The sequence below is a fragment of the Durio zibethinus genome, chromosome 7 (genome assembly GCF_047325235.1).
Source record: "Durio zibethinus cultivar Kanyao isolate XHJ-2024 chromosome 7, ASM4732523v1, whole genome shotgun sequence".
In the NCBI taxonomy this organism is placed as follows: Eukaryota; Viridiplantae; Streptophyta; class Magnoliopsida; order Malvales; family Malvaceae; genus Durio; species Durio zibethinus.
Window position 1 is genome coordinate 14,134,239 of NC_143168.1, and position 15,239 is coordinate 14,149,477.

Consider the following 15,239-nt stretch of genomic DNA (forward strand, 5'->3'; position numbering starts at 1 on the left):
TCTTTTTAATAAGTTTTAATTAATTTTAAGATTTTATTAAAAAGATATGTTTTAATAGGTGACCAATCGCACTTAGCCAAAAAAGATTGGTGGTGACTCCGTTTTTCGTTTTCAAATTCGTTGGGTGGACACAAAACCGTTACGATAGCTTGGTGACTCCACTGAGAATACCATTTTTTTTCGAGTGTCAGGCCAAAATTAACTACATGTTATCCTTAATTTTGCTTTAAACACTCTTAATTGGTATTTAATTTTAAGTTCCTAGATTTTGATTTCTTTTCAAAAAAAATTGAAAACAAAAAGAAAATTTCATATGTTTTTTTATGCCTTTTGTTCATCTTTATTTATCTGTATATATTATTCTCAATAAATTAGGAAACATTTGCACACACAATGACACTTCTTGCATAAGCTTTGTACTTGGGCTTCATCCCTTATAAGAGAAAGTAAAGTATCTATGCCTTCGTAAGGTGATAACCTCCATAATGCCAAGCGAAATACTTCCACTCAAATTAATTTTTTTTCATTCGTAGCCTATAATGGGTAAAAATCGAAGTGCCATACTTGCCCAACATGAACAATAATGAGGAACAATTTGAAAATCTTTAGACGTGTGTCAATCCAAACCAAGCATGTAATAAGTTATAGGAAGCCAACCTTAGGTAGAGCTTTGCCAACCTTTTTGTAGAAAGTACCAAGTCCAAAATGTGTAAGAATACAAAACAAAGTAAAACAATAACAAAACAAAAAACAAAAAAATTTTCAAAAAAAAACTTTTTTAATCTTAAACTATAGCCTCGTACTAACTCAATTTTATTTTCCTTTTTCTTTTCTTTTACATAAATTACATCATATAGTCTTGCATCGATGTATTTGCTCTAGGATATCTTTCTTTAGAGAAGTTCTTCATGGATCCTATAGAACTACATATTTGCTTATCTTCAGTCAATGTTCTATGTGAGCCATATAATGTATATGTTTGGTCAAAAGAAGCCCCGCAAAAGAATGAAGATTATTTGCTTACTGGTTATGTGTCTGAGTTACCTAATAAGGTTCATTTAGATCTCACATAGAATAATTTAAAAGACTTAACAGTTATCTAGGGTCAGTTAAATGAAGAAAAAAAAGAAAGCTTTTGGAAGAAATACAGACATATTGCATCTCTCATTTCGATAGTGATTGATGAACAGTTGATTAAGGTAGCTATACAATTTTAGGATCCATCCTATAAATGCTTCATTTTTAATTAAAAGGATTTGGTACCAATTATTGAGGTATATTCAGTTTTACTTAGGATAGAACTATAGTGTCTGGATAAAGTGTTTACCCAAAAGCAAAAATTAGGTTATCACAAAAATTTATCCAAGCTTATAGGGGTTAAGGTGGAAACCATATATTCCTTCACAAAACCTAATGGTGAACATCATAGTATTCATTGGGACTTTCTTTGAAATTTTATTCAAAGGCATTTAGATAATGTTCAAGGTAAGGCTGTGTTTGCTTTAGTATTGTATGGCATGATAATCTTCCTGAAGACTTTGAGTTATTTTAAGATAACTGTGGTGGCCTTTTTTGATCAAATTGAAATCCAAGCAATTAATCTCGCATTAGCAGTCCTAGCCAAAACCATCAAGTTATTAAATTTCTATCGATGGAATGGAAAAAGACGATTCATAAGGTGTATACTACTGTTATATGTGTTGGTTAAAAGTTATTTCAAGTGCAAGAAGAGTGCATTCTTGAAGCTATATCTTTGAAATAAGGCACTAGTTGAAGAGTTCTGCAAAAGTCAATGGCCAACATTGAAGACTAAAGAAGATAGGTTCTTGTCTTGTGAAGGTTTATCGGAGATGAAATAAAATGGATGGCACCTTGGATACCTCGTGTGCCCATGTTGTATCATGGAGGAAATGAACTGCGGATACCATTGTTAGGACTATGGGGTGTTGTAAGTTACACTTCATTAATGGTGTTTAGGCCATTCGATACAAAATAATTTGTTCTTACCACTCATGGTCTGGTCCAAGTATAATTCATTTATGGGGAATCAAATCCACCAAGAACCATAGAGTAATTGATCCAAGTATAGAAGAAAACACAAAGAATGAGACTAGGGCCTCTCCACAGCAAAGTTATTCATGATTATCAAATTTGAAAAATAAGGCAGCTTAGTGATATAGTACTACCTTCTGATGACGACTCACATCAATTAGCTAACCTTTCGACAAAAATACAATTATCAGAGGTCAAACTTGTTAGAAAAGAACTAAAAGCTAAAAAAAAAAATGAAATAAGAAGAGAAATTTTGAGACTTCAAAAAAAGATGGGACAGTTTAAATATGAAGCAAAAGTATAAGAGCATAGATTGAAGAAGGTCATAAAAGAACAAGATTTGGCCAACAATAATTTGAAAGATCTACAGTAAAAAAATAAAAGATTACGAGTCCAATGCAAGACTAGAAAAGTTACTAAGTCTTACCTTAGTCGATAGAGTGAAATGGATGAGCTTCGTGAGAAAATAAACTAATAGAGAGGGAAAGCTTAAGAAAAACAAGAAAAGGTCACCAAAATTTTTCAAGAATGCTAGAATTGGAAGAGATTATACTTTACAACTTCAGCAAGATTGGTAGAATGCCAAAAAGAAAAGCAAAAGTTGAAGGCTATGCTCGTAAAAAAGAGAAAAAAACACTTTGAGGTATTGAACGAAAGAGAATCACTTCACTAGGTGATCCAAGGGTTGGAGTTGCAATTACAAGACTATAAGCACCATATTTTAACAATAATACATGAATGGCAGAAAAGGGAAAAAGATTAGATCTTTACATGTGATTTGGAAAGAGATGCTTACATGAGATAGAGAGCAAAAAGCTTAGAAAGACAATAGTACATGGAGCACCTAATCAATCAAGTTTGCAAGGTAGTGAAGAAGGCATGGAAGATGGTTGAAAAGGTAAAAATGTTAAAAAAAAAAATCAATCCCGTTGGAGAATATAGGCAACATCTAATAAACTTTCTAGACAAAACCAATGATCATTGTGATCAAATAAAACATTTTTATGGATATAATTCTAGAATGATAAATCTTATGTAACAATGTTAAATGGAATTAATGAAAATTTTTAGTGTTAAAATTTATCCAAGAGCAAATATCTCCCATTTGTATTTATGCATCATATGCACGTTTTTTTTCAAAAAATCATAAAAAATGAAAAATAAAATTTTCATCACATGGCATTCTGATTTAAAATTTTTTTTTATGATTATAAAGGTTCAAGAATAGCTCACTCGTTAAAAATTTTGACTTAACCTACTCGTCATTCTTACAACATTAGAGCTTAAACAAGAATCATGAAAAAAGAACAAGCCTGTCGATTTGAAAGGATTGAAAAGGCTCAAGGAGAACTAAAAGAGGATCTTAGTAAGAGAATGGACATGCTAAAAAATCTTGACAAAAAAAAAGTGATAAAAAAAATCTCAATTTTTAAAAGCAATTGCTAGACATGGTGGATCCTATTTACCCTTCAAGGTTTGAGCCATGAGCAACCTAACATTCTTAAGGAACCAGAGTGTAAATTCTTACTCTTGAAGGATATTTCAATCCTTATCTAGAAATGACATCCACACCTACTCTAAAACAATTCCAAAATTTTGTAAATCCTATTATGATGAAAAAATCACCCGAACGAATTTTGGTTCCTAACTTAGATGATCTAAAATAGAAAAAAAAGCTAGGATAAAGGCACTTAAGAAAGTGAAAGAAACCAGTGCCCAATAGAAGATGAAATTATTAGAAGAAAGACTTAAAGCCATAGAGGTAATGAATTTTTATGGCTCCATAGATGCAGCTGAGCTTTGTTTGGTTTCAGATGTGTCATTCCACCTAAATTTAATATCTCAAAATTTAAAAAATATGATGGCACAAAATGCCTATTGATTCATGTCACCATATATTATTGTAAAATGGTGACACATGTTCATGATAAGAAGTTGTTGATATATGTATTTTAAGATAGCCTTATAGGTTTTGCAGTCAGATGGTATGTTTAACTAAATAGGACTCATATTTATTTTTGGCAAAAGCTTATAAAGGTATTCTTTACACAATATTAACATGTCATGAATCTAGCTCTAGATTGTCTATCTCTATAGAGGATAGAAAAGAAGGCAATAAAAAGCTTTAAAGAGTATACACAGGGATAAAGAGATATAGTAACACAAGTATAACCTTTCCTCATTAAGAAAAATACAACTGTCCTATTTGTGAACACCCAAAAAGCATCTTATTATGAAAGATTAATGGGCAATGCAACCAAGTACTTTACAGATATGTTGATATCAGGTGAGATTATTAAAAACGTCATAAAGAATGGCAAGCTCAATGCAGGAGAAATTAGTGACATAAAAAGAGGTGCAACATAAAAAAAAAAAGAAAATAAAACCTAAGCAGTGAATTATGTGAGACAACAGTTTAGAAGCTTCATGCTATAACCCGTACCAGTCTTTTAAACCTATTACCTTTTTATAAACAATGTTACATCCATCCCTTATCTATATCAGTCATATCAGCCATTACCATAACCAGCCTATCCACCCCAATTCTAACCATTTTTTTGGATACCCACCTATTCATACAACCATCTTACTATACCTATCAGACTAGAATGAAGACCTAATCCAAATAGTGGCATGAGAGCTTTAAGAAATACCTAAGAAAAAGTCATTTTTGATCTTATTCTTATGACATATATAGATTTATACTTTTGACTTATTGAGAAATATTTATTGGCCTTTGTTATTATTGAACCTTTAAAACCTCTGTTTCTCAAATGGTATGATCTCAATGCACATTGTGATTATCATTATAGAAATCTGGGTTATTTTATTAAGAATTGTACCATTCTAAAGCATAAAGTACAAAGGTTAATTAATAAAAGGGTGTTAAATTTTAATACTAGCCAGAAAAAGACTCCGAATGCTAATGAAAACCTTTTATCGAATCATGCTAGACCATTAATAAATGCTTTAATTAATGGGTAAGCAAGCTACATGAAGAGAAAGATAGAAGAAGTTAAGACTTTGATGACTCAGATGTTTGAAGCCTTGGTCAAGGCTGATATGTTGAAGTCAATAAAACTTCAAAATTGCTTCAAAGTGATTAACTCAACCAAGAGCTGTAATTATCACAAATGCACTTTAGGATATTCTATCTAGAGTTGCAACAAATTTCATCAAGAGGTATAGAAGTTAATGAATGTGGGTAGGATAAAGTTTTACAAAGAAAGAGAAAAGTTGATGAAAGCTAAAGTGTCAACCATTGATTTAAAAAATAAATTTGTGCACAGACCAATAATTATTTACTATGATGAGAAGCTGACCCCAAGGCCAGAAAAGTCTATCTCCTGACCTGTAGTGACAATTAAAATTTTTATCTTTTTTTCATACCAAAATGATAAAGTAGTAGAATAAAAGTACAATTTTGATGTTGTAGTTAATTCAGATACTATAAACATAGCAAGTGTAGGAGGTATAACTCGAAGTGGGAGATGTTATACTTCAAAAACATTAAAAAAAGCTAAAAAAAAAGTAAATGTGAGATAAAAGAAAAGAAGTTAGAGTGATCCTATTGTAGTTTTAGATAAAAAAATGTTAAAAGCCAGTCTCTAAGAGTGAAACTTGTAAATTTTTAAAGCTAATAAAACATAACGAGTATAGTATGGTAGAACAGTTAAACAAGATGCTAGTTAGAATTTCATTATTATCATTATTGCTTAGCTCAGAATTGCATCGTGATGTTTTACTGAATGTGCCTAATCAAGCATATGTATTCCACTATATATTTGTTGAATATGTAAAATAGTTTATTGGTAATTTGATAATCTTAAACTATATCTCTTTTAGTGATGAAAATTTTTTTTCTAAGGGTCGAGGAAGTACTAAGGCTATCCAGATTACTAGAAAATATAAAAATCATATAATGGCTAAGATTTTGATTGATAATGGCTCATTTATCAATGTTATGCCTATAACTATTTTGACAAAACTACCTATTGATGGATCTTATATGAAACCTAGTCATATGGTAGTTTGAGCTTTCAATGAAACCCAAAGAGAGGTGTTAAGAGATCTTAAAATGTTGTTAGAGATTAGTCTTTGTATTTTCAATTTAAAATTTTAAGTTATGGATATCTCTCCCTTATACAATTGCTTATTGGATAAGTCATGGATTTATATGATAGGTGTCATTCCATCCTTATTGCATTAAAAAGTCAAATTCATTATTAATGAAAAACTGACATGTATGGTAGGAGAAAAAGATTTATTGATAACCTAATTGATAAATACTCTTTGTATAAAATTAGTAGATGAAGTACTAAAGTGCTCTTATAGATATTTTGAGATTATCAATGCAATATATATGGATGAAAGATTTAAATTATATCCACTATGCATGTTTATGACTACTAAAATGATTGTTAAGTAGCTTATCTGGATGGAATGGCAACTTGAAATTGGATTTAGGAAGAATCTGCAAGGAATCACAAAGTCACTAGTAATATATCAAAAGAAAGATAGATTCAGCTTGGGTTATAAATTGACAAAAAGGGATAAAATAAAAATAATGAATAAGAAGAAAAAAAAAGAATGACTAATCTCAGGGGATATCAATCGAAGTTAGATCCAATGGTCATTTTGTATCTCTATGATTTTTTTCATTCGAAAGGATGTATCTACCCAGATTTATTCGAAGCCCTAAGTATAAAACTAGTTAAAACATTTTTAAAACTAGCCATTCAAATGGTGGATGATGGAAAAAGAAAAGTCATCATGAAGAGTTGTTCGTGCACCTTTGTTCTTCGAATTTCAAGCTAGATAATTGAAAAGTCATAAAGATGCCTGTTGTTTTTAAAACTTCTGAAAAGTAATGTTTTATAAAACTTTAAATCCCTAATTAGTCTCGATGAGCATTAAAAGATCGTTTGTGATGTGTTTATGTTTGTTATTTTAATAAAAGACTTATAAAATGCATATATATTTCTTCTATTTGCATTCACTTTCATTCATTTGAATCATTTCTCTTTTCATTCTATCTTAATCATTTTCTTGCCATTTTATTTTTATGTGCTAATATTCTCTTCATCTTATCCTTTGTAGGGTCCCAAATAATGAACATGAAGATAATTACAACAATAATCTCGGATTTGATTTCAAAAACTTAACTAATATTTATGAACTTGATAATGAAAAAGATTTAGATAATTACACATTGCTTCATGATTTATTAAAATTAATAGAACATGAAGATAAGTCAATTGAGTCCCACTAAGAAATTACTGAATTAATGAATTTGAGGGACGATGAAATAAAAAAGAGGTTAAAGTTGATATATAATTTTTACCAGCTAATAGGCAAAAGCTATAAGAATTACTTTGAGAATATGTAGACGTGTTAGCATAGTCTTACTGGGATATGCCAAGACTTAACATTGATACTGTAGAGCATAAGTTACTTTTAAAATCAGAATACAAGCTAGTATAGCAAAAGCTAAGGCATATGAAGCCAAAAATGCTGCTAAAAATTAAAGAGAAAGTGAAAAAGTAATTTGATGCTAGATTTTTGGAGGTGGCAAAGTATCCAAAATAGGTAGCTGATATAATGCTAGTTCCTAAAAAAGATGAAAAATATGAGAATTTGTGTTGATTATCGAAACTTGAATAGGGTGAGTTCCAAGGATAATTTTTCTCTGCCCCATATTGATACCTTAGTGGATAACATTGCTAAACATTCCACTTTTTTTATAGATGGATTCTCAGGCTATAATTAGATTAAAATGGCTTGAGATGGTATGGAAAAGACCATATTTGTGACTATACGAGGGATGTTTTATTATAAATTCATGCCTTTTGGGTTAAAAATACTAGTGCTACTTATCAAAAAGCAATGATGACTCTTTCTTATGACATGATACATAAACAAATAGAAGTATATATGGATGATATGATTACAAAATCTCATGAAAGAGATGATCATGTAGTCAAACTCAAAAAACTGTTTGATAAGTTGAGAAAATTTTAGCTGAAGTTAAATTTTGCCAAATGTACATTTGATGCTAAATCAAGAAAATTGTTAGGCTTTGTGGTTAGTGAAAAAGGAATTGAAGTGGATCAGACAAGATACACGTCATTCAGAACTTATCTCATCTTCGTACCTTAAAAAAGTGTAAGGTTTTTTTAAAAGATTAAATTATATTGCTCATTTTATCTCTCAACTCACCTGCAAGTGTGAGCCTATTTTCAAGTTTCTTAGAAAACATAATCTAGAAGAATGGAATGATGAATGCCAAAAAGCTTTTGATAAGGTCCAAGAATACTTGTCAAATCTATTTTTGTTAGTATCGTCAATTCCCTAAAAGCTTTTAATTTTGTACTTAACATTATATGAAAATTCAATAGGATGTATGTTGGGGCAAAGAGATAAAACTAACAGAAAAAAATAGCAATTTACTACTTGAGTAAAAAGTTCATCGATTATGAGTCCATGTATTCACTATTAGGGAAGATATGTTATGCATTAGCCTTGACAGCTCGAAAGCTCAGACAATACATGCTTTATCATACTACTTGGCTCATAGCAAGGTGAAATCCTATTAAGTATATCTTTGAAAAGCCTTTATTGATAAGAAGAATAACGTAATGGCAAGTTATGCTTTTAGAATATGATATTGTTTATGTGACTCAAAAGGTTATTAAAAAGAGTGTAATAGTCGAGTTCCTTGCCAATCAAGTAGTCAAAGATTTTGAGTCAATGAAACTAGATTTTTCTAATGAAAATGTGATAATCATTGAAAAAAAGAACCTGCTAAAAAGTCTTAGAGAATGTATTTTGATGGAGTTGTTAACACTTTGGGTTATGGTATTAGGTAATTTTTATATCTCTTGATGGATACTATATTTTATCACAGCTAGATTGAATTTCAATTGCACAAATAATGTGACTGAATATGAGGCCTGTGGTATGGGTCTACAAGCAGCAATTAAAAAAAAGATCAAAGTGTTGGATGTGTTTGGAGATTCAGTATTGGTCATCTATCAGTTTCGAGGTGAATAGAAAACAAGAGATTCCAAGTTGATCTGATATCATAAATATATCTATAAGTTAGTCAAGCATTTTAAAGAAGTTCAATTCGAGCATTTACCTAGAGAAGAGAATTAGATTGCTGATGCATTAGCTACTTTGGCTGCAATGATCATAATAGATGCAAATATTGAGATCCAACCCATCAAACTAGACGTGAAAGAGGTATCAACTCATTGCTCAGGTGTCAAAGAAAAATTTGATGGGAGGCCATGGTATCATGATATTATGCAATACATAAAAAATCAACAATACCCGAAACATGCAACAAAACATGATAAAAAGACTATCAGAAGGTTGGCTATGAGTTTTTTTTTTTTTTTATAAAGATGTTTTTTATAAAAGAAGTCAAGATCAAATGCTCTTAAGATGTGTGAGTGTAGTGAGGCAAAAAAGATTATTGAAGAAGTATATGACGTAGTCTATCGGGCACTTACAAAGGGTCATATGATGACTAAATAAATCGTAAGAGCTAGCTATTATTAGTTGATAATAGAGCGTGATTGTATTGATTATGCTAGAAAATACCATAAGTGTCATATTTATACTGACAAGATTTACACTCAATCATCAATATTGCACGTTTTGGCTCCTCCATAGCTATTCTCTATATAGGGCATCGATGTCATTGGTCCTATTATTCCAAAAGCTTTGAATAGATGTAGATTCATCTTTGTAATGATTAATTACTTCATAAAGTGGGTAGAAGCCGTATCGTATACTAGCGTGACTCGATCCATGGTATGCAAGTTCATAAAAAAAGAGATAACATACAAATATAAGCTTTTACAAATGATTATTTCTGATAATGTCAAACTTAAACAACAAAATGATGAATGAAATATGCCGTAAGCTTAAGATTTGTCATGTAATTCTACACCGTATCATCTAAAAATGAATGTGGTAGTAGAAGTTGCAAACAAGAATATCAAAATAATCTTAAAGAAAATGACTAATACTTGTAAAGATTAGCATGGAAAGTTACTTTTTATCTTGCATGCTTATAAACATTAGTCCGAACATTTATTAGGGCCACCCCCTTCTCTTTAGTTTATGAAATAGAAGTTGTGCTGTCAATCGAAGTAAAAGTTTTTTCATTGAGAGTTCTGATAGAAGTAGAGTTAGAGAAAAAAAATGGGTTCAGAATCACTACAAGTAGTTGAACCTCATTAAAGGGAAAAAACTTACAGTGCTTTGCCATAGTCAATTGTATCAGAAGAGGTTGATGAGAGCGCATGATAAGAAAATTTACCCTCATTACTTTTGAGAAAGAGACTTAGTGCTAAAAAGGATCATTCCAAATCAACATGACAATCGAAAAAATAGACACTAAATTGGGAGGGCCCGTACGTGGTGAAAAAGGCCTTTTCTAGTGGGGTATTAATTTTGGTAGAAATGGATAGAAGTAATTTACTTACTCTGATAAATTTAGATGCTGTAAAGAAATATTTTTGCTTAAAAAAAAGTTGAAAAAAATGACATATCTAAGCTGAAAACCTAAAAAAGGTGGCTTAGACGTGAATGAGAAGCATCATCAAGAAAAGACCTTACAACACAGGGGCAAGTGTAGTTTGACAAGCTTTAAAGAATCAAGAAAGTCATCTGATTCAGTTTTGAAAAAAGAATTTGAGAATATTTTGTTCATAATTATCTAGTAATCATTACTTGGGTACCTTTGTTCCTACTTGAACATTTTTGTTGCCATGCATTTATTATCAGTTTAATGAAATATGTTTTCTTTCCTTCAGAAATAACATCTGTCCATTTTTTTATCTCATTCGATAACTTTGATTTACCTTACAAATGAATAAGAGAAATGTGTGATTGCATTTTATTTGTCTTGAAAATAAAATGATGAAAAAATAAACACGAAAGATCTCAGTATTACTTTTTAAAAGTTAAAAAAGGTAAATGAAAAAGAATGAGAAAAGCATGTTGTAGATTTTTGGAAAAAGAACAATATCGTTAAGGAAAAATACAATGGTTAGACGTTAATAACAAATTGGTTATATGGCGATTGTTTGGAATTTTGATAAAAGAAGCAAAAGGCAAAAAATTTTGAGAGCCTTTTTACCACAATTAGAAATGAATAATTTTGATTGCATTACATACATTGCATCTAGAGCATTTAGTATATGTATCCATGAATAGTTATAACAAGCACAAGGATTTTTCATTCCTTGATAAAAATAAAATTTTGGTCTTCGAGTAAAGATAATAATCAAACAAAAGATTCAAAAGAAAAGAATTTGCTTGTTTAAAGATGAAAAATTAGTTTTGGGAAAATATGAATTTTGAAAGTTGTTAAACATTTATCTAGAGGAGCCTTTTCTAAGATAAAATCTTTAAAATTGTTGAGTGTATATTTAAAGGAGCTTTCTAAGATGAAATCTTTAAAGTTGTTGAGCTTCTTTTTAGAGGAGCTTTTTTAAGATGAAATCTTTAAAGTTATGGAGCCTCTACTTAGAGGAGCTTTTCTAAAATGAAATCTTTAAAATTATTGAGCCTCTGCTTAGAAAAACTTTTTCAAGAGAAAATTTTTAAAGTTGTTGGACTTCTGCTTAGAGGAGCAATCATTATCAAGATTCGTAAGTCCTTCAGGCAGGATATTTATATTTTCAAAATTCGTTGAGCCTCTACTTAGAGGAGCTATTTATATTTTTCAAAGTCGTTTAGCCTCTACTTAGAGAAGCCCTTTTAAATTTTCAAAAAAAAAAAAATTGAGCCTTTGCTGAAAGGAGCTCCTTTAAATTTTAAAAAAAATTGAGCCTTTGCTTATAGAAACTTTCTAAATTTTCAACAAAAAAAAAAGAGAAAACCTTTGTGTTCAATGTTTTATCTTTTGTATGTAATAAAATGGTTGTCTTTTGGTATTTGCCTTATTCTTGATTTTTAGAAATAGGCAAATAGGGGCAGCTGTAAACACCATTTTATTTATTTATTATTATTTATTTTCTTTTTTTCTTTTTTTGGCACCTTTTTTGTCAACCATCGACAACCACACTGTCAGTAGCTCTGATAGCCAGTGGTCACCATTTTGACAGCTGTCAGCAGCCACTCTAACCCTAAGCAGCTAAAGTTCAGTAAAATCTAAAAAAAATGAGATTTTGATTATGATCTAGCTTTATAAATAGAGCTATAAAAGATCCACGAGAGAATGAGGCCATCGAAAGAGAAACCTTGCAAAAAAATGAAAATACCCAAAAAAATTTTGCTAGATCCAAAAAAAAAAAGAATCTTTGAAAAAAAATTAAAACATAAAGTGAGCCAAACAAACGCAAATCAAAAGAAATCACAACCCTTGGTAATGGGGACCAACAGTGCAAAAAAATGAAAAAAAAACATAAAAAAACATTTTTTGCTGTAAATTTAGGCCTTGATCTTCGAGGACATTTCTCGTAAAACTAGACTAGGATCATTGTTTAGGGGGTTGAAAGGAAGGTTTTTAAAAGTTTTTTAGTTTTTCGACAATTAACGATTGACAAACTGCACAGCAGACCGGTGCTAGATTTTAGGAGCAGCGGTGGCCAGCTGGAGTTAGAAAGAGAGTCTAGAAGAAAGAGAAGGAAGAGAGAAAATGAATAAAAAGATTTTAGGCTTTTATAATTGTTACCAAGACGAAATGATGTCGTTTAGGACTCAAAGGATTTGCGTGTCGACTTGAGACCCAACTCGGAGTCCACATACCTGACTCGATGACTTAGCATCCCTTCATTTTTGATCGGTCTAGTTGAACTAGAACAGATTAGACCGAACCGTTGAACTAACCAAACTTACGTTAACCGGACTGTTGATTGGTCTGGTTCAAGTAAATTTTTTTGAATTTAAAATTTTTTTATATATTATTTTTATTAATTTAAATTTTATTATTATTATTTATTCATGTTAAAATGTTTAAATTTGTTAGAATAAATTTTTATCGTAATAAATAATTAATCAATAAATAAAAATAAATGATGAAATATATAGTTAAAATTTTTGATAATTTTGTTAATAAAGCTTAAAAATAATAATAATAAAAATAATAAAAAATGTTAGATAAGAAAATTTTTATCTGACAATGAGATTCAAAGGCACTGCGAGTAGTGATACATATGAAATTTCTCGATGAAATTTTTTTTTAAAAATAATACCAGCATATTGGAGTATTTATGAAAAATATTCAATACAATTAAAATTTTCTTTTTCTTTGTTATAAAATTGACAATAAAATAATAAAAAATGAAGAAAAAGAAAATATTATCCAAGGATGGGATTCTAAAAGTATTCCGAGTAGTGATACTTTACAGAATCACTAGGTGATGAGATTTTTTTAAAAAATATTACTAGTGTATTAGAATACTTATAAAAATCTTCAATATGATAATTTTTCTTTTTTTTTCAAAAAATTAAAAAATAATAATTCAATAAATAAAGTAAATAAAATTTCTAAAAGAGTAAAATAAAATGTGTGCATTAACATATTAACATTTTGTATTGCATGCACAACATAACTTTTATGAAAAGTAACTCCGAGTCTCTGAGGTTAAAATTCTAAAGCATATCAAGAAGTGATGCCTAATAAATCTTTAGGTGAAAAAGAATTCTTCTAATGTTACCAACGTACTGAAATATTTTAAGAATTATTTTAATAAAAAAGGTTCTAATTTATTTTTCTTAAATAACATAAAAAGAAACAATAAATATAAAATAAAAATAAAGGAAAAGCTAAAAAAATTGATAAATAAGAAAAATTAAGGAAATTATTTTTCAAACACCTAAAATAGAACAGTTTTTATCAAAATCAATGGATAACATGTAATTAATTGGTACCGTTTTAAACAGGCATTGTGGGGGTGCTAATTTTTCCCCATGCATAACCAACTCCTGCATCCAAATTGTTTCACAGACTCTAAAATTATCTTTTTAATAAATTTTAATCAATTATAAGATTTTATTAAAATGATATATTTTAATAGGTGGTTAATAGCACCTAGCCAAAAAAGATTAATGGCGACTTTATTTTTTTTTTTCATTTCAAAATTCGTCGAACATATACAAAATCGTTACAATAATGGGAAAAGATATGTGAGGTTGTGCTTTTGGAATCCATATTTTGATGATAAATGGGTAAAGAAAATGGAGCTTGAGCCCTTGAAATTTGTGAACTATATTCGATGTGATTAGATTCTTTTTCAGAATGATTGGTGTTAAAAAATAACACTATGTTGTAAGTGCTTTGGCATTCTCCTTGGATGGCTAGGTGTTTATTTGATGGTCTATTATTTTGTCAAATATCCGATGGATGTTATGGTTTTTGCTAAAACAAGACTATTAGTGGCTGTTATGCTTGATTGGTATGGTGATATGCCCTCTTTATTATGTTATAAGAATTAATGTTGGTAATTTTGAAGAGTTTCTTTAAAGTTATGAAAAGTTATTTATAAGGATGTTTGAGAAATTTACATAGTTTAATCATAATTGTAGACATCCATTTTTCAAATTTTGGTTTTTTTAATTCGTGTGTTTCAGATAAGGATAATAAAAATAAAAGCAAAGTTCTAGTCTTAGTAAAACTCTAGGATAAGGAAGTTTATATTTTAAAATTAGGTTGATAAGAGGATTCTTTAGGAATCAAAATAAAAGAGATGAACGGATAGGGGTTTTTTTTTTTAAAAAAGGATTTTTATTTTTTTTTTAATTTTTTGGCTGATTTGGGGCTTAGTCTTTGTGATTTAATCCCTATATAAACCATTCATCACACACACAGAAATGGGGAGAAAAGACGATAGTTAGAAAGTATAAAGAAAACTACTTTCGAATAAATTTGGTTAGTTTTCTAAATTGGTTTTCTTGACAAAATTATTTTAGGTTGCATTTTGGAAGATTTTAAGGAAATAAAAAGTAGATTTATAATTCTTTTTGGAGTTTTTTTCTGGATATTTTTATGAAAAATTTTGAAAATTTCAAAATCTAGTGAGTTTTCAAGTGTAATTTGAAATTTTCGGTGACTTTTTCAGTCGAATTCCCAATTTTCAATGGGTTATTTATAGAATTTGGAGGTTAAATACCAATTCTTGGCAACCAACCCAAATACCAATGAGTTTTTTGGCAATGCTTGATGAAAA